The following is a 3,026-nucleotide window of genomic DNA, read 5'->3' as shown; positions in this document are numbered from 1 at the left end:
TTTTTTTTGGAAAGGGAAGCTTCCGTAAGAAAAAGGGCATTTTTTGGAAAAACAAAGTTAGGGGAGGGGGGGGGGGGTGAAAAATTAAAAAGGTTTTTATTGGGGGAAAAGGGGGGGGGGGGTGAAAAAAAAAAAAAAGTTTTTTTGGAAAATTAAAAAAAAGGGGAAAGGGTTTTTTAAAAAATTTTCCGGGGCCCCCCCCCCCCCAAATAATCCTTTTGGGGGGGCCGAAAAAGGGGGGGGGGGGGGGGGGAGGAAATTCCAACGTTTTTTTCCTTTGTGTGCCGGCGGTACGTTTATCCTCCACCCGAGTTTTCTCGCGGTATGATACAAGTAAAACCGATTGAACATATCATATGTACTGTACAGTACCTCGGTCACGGATTAACTTGGTATAGTACGGAGGAGTTGAAGGGGGGGGGGGATGTTATGCGTCCTTCAGCGCTTGGTGTAACGTCCCTTTTTTACTCCACAGTTTTGTAGGAGAATGGTAAACTTGCTGTTGTTGCAAGTATCATATAACATGACCGCTCGCTCGCTCCCTCGGCAGCCGGGTGCGTTTAACCTTTCTGTTTGATCTTTATTAAGGCCTAGGGGGGGGGAGAGTGGAGTGGGAAGTCAACGGGGATAATTGCTTGCTTGCTTGCTTGCTTGCTTTGCTTTGCCAGTCGGTTTATTTTTGAACCCCCCAGATATTATCATACTGTAAAGGGTTAAAATAAAATAAAAAGTCTAGACTAGCGGCCAAGGTCGGTTACGACGCAACCTTTGGATATGATACCATAAACGATCACTCGCTACCAGACATTATCATACCTCTTCTCTCCTTTCTCCCTATTTCCGTCCGGAACCGAGGTGTTCACCATCAACCGCTACTTGTACAGTACTGTACTCGTCGTACTTGTACTAGTACTCGTACAAGTACGTGTACCTCCTGCGCCGCATGCGAGCTTCTCAAAAAGCAAATACATCTATGCTTTCCCCTCCCCCTAAAATTTTAAATAAAACCCCGTAATAATAATAATTACTTGCCCGTCGATGATACCTGCGTAACGCGTCGGGCTTTTTTGGGGGAATTGGTTTCTCGCTCCACCCCCCCTACCGGTGCAGCGCATGTTAACTTGCTATGCAGTACTTTGTACTGTACAGTACGAGTATATATCGGTACAGTACGAGTAAATCCCTGGGTGAGAGGGGACGTGCGCGAATGGGCGATTAATTACCATGGTACCCGTAAGACGAGACGAAAGAGTGACAGGATCTCATATCGTAAGACTTTACTTAGGCGAGCTTCTTTTTTTTTTTTTCTCTTTTCGTCAGGGTGATTATTATTATTATTATTATTATTATTATTATTATTATTATTATTATTTTTAATTTATTATTATTTTTGTGAGCCAACCGAGTGATGGATCGTGTGGGGTCTGGGGATTTGCGTTTGTATGGTGTTGTGGTGGAAAAAGGGAGGGAAAGAAAGGGAGAAGAAGAAGGAGGCTGACTGTGCTGTCCTTTTGGCGCATTTCGCAAATGCCAATTGGTGACGATGGGTACAAGTAAGTTAGTTAGTTAGAAGGGAGTGGCTCAGGTCGGCATGTCCGAGACTCCTTTGTTTTTTTTGTTTTTTTTCTTCCTCCGCAATGGTAGCCTCGCCTTTTCTTGTGCAATGGTTGCAAGCGAAGGAGGGAGGGAGGAGTTTGTTTCTTCATGTGTGGTTCGTGTACAGTACTGTACGCACGTATCATAAAAAAAAGTTTTAACAGGCGCAAGCTCAGGTCGGTCGGTCGGTCCTCGCCGGTGGGGCGGTGGTTAGGACTGTGTGTTGAATTGTGTGGGGTGAAAGGTTTAAAGATTATTGGTGTTATGGTCTCAATAATATGGTTATTGGAGGCTGAAGAGGTTGTCGCCCACTTTACTCATGATGCCTGCATACACCATTCGACGACGGGACGAGCTTGGCCTGCATATATACACTTTGTGCTACGGGGTACAACGATATGCTACAGTATGCGGGAGAGGGGAGGGGGGGGGGGTTTGTTTGCCCGTTGCGGTTGTGCGTTCCTTTCGTTAAAGTTTTGGTTTTTGCTGTGGGTATGATATGATATGATATGATGGGTCGCAGCCTCCTTCAGCTGGTTTGTCTTTTTTTCCTCCTCCTTTCCGCAGATGCTCTCCTTGCTCGTGAAATAGGGCAATCGAGTGATACGTGATGATAATTGGGGTTCTCCAATCCTTCACTTATTCGTCCCATGCGCTGCCGTGACATCGGTACTCCACTATACTCGGTTTTTGGCTTATTTTGGGGAAAGTGCCCGGCAGCTGGAAAAACACGATTAGACGTCTCACATCTTTCTTTCTTTCTTTCCCCCCCCCCCGCCAATCAATTTCCACATGTGGGAGTGAGTGACTGCCGCGGTTGAGCGTGGGAATATGGTATGGTACCGTACGAGAGGGTTACTCCGGCAGAGTGGGGAGTACAAGTACCGTACAACGGGGGCAGCGGTCCGCGGCGCTGCCGTGAAGAGAGGGATATATAGAGAGGAAAGATAGGGCGAGCGTGCGTGTCTATCTACAGGTATTTGTTTACACGTTTGATGATCATCAGCTGGCCTTCGGCCATCCATCTGTCTGCTAGTATGGATATTTCCGGGGACTGGTTGATGCATAGCCAAAAAAATTCCCTTCATTTGGCTGCCGGTCTCCTCGCCCCGGGACCAGCGCATTATGTATGCTGTGGCAAGTGATAATTGGTGTCTTTGTAGCTTCTTTTCTCGGAGTTATAACTCCTCCTTATGCGATTGGAGGGTGGGCTAAAGTACAGGGAGGGGGGGGGGTCCTAGTCGTGGGTGTGGGGTTGTATGGATGGGGCTTATGCGGTTTGTATCAGATTGGCTTATTTGGTAGCTGATATATTCGGTGTGTGACTTACGGTTCTTGCTTCTATCAATACATGTGTTCCGTTCGGGCCTCGGCGATGCTGGTAAGTGTGCGAACCAGCTCGCACAGGTTTATTATCAATGGATCGTGGA

Source organism: Tuber melanosporum (genome assembly GCF_000151645.1).
Source record: "Tuber melanosporum whole genome shotgun sequence assembly, scaffold_116, strain Mel28".
NCBI lineage: Eukaryota > Fungi > Ascomycota > Pezizomycetes > Pezizales > Tuberaceae > Tuber > Tuber melanosporum.
Note: the sequence above shows the minus strand (reverse complement) of the source record.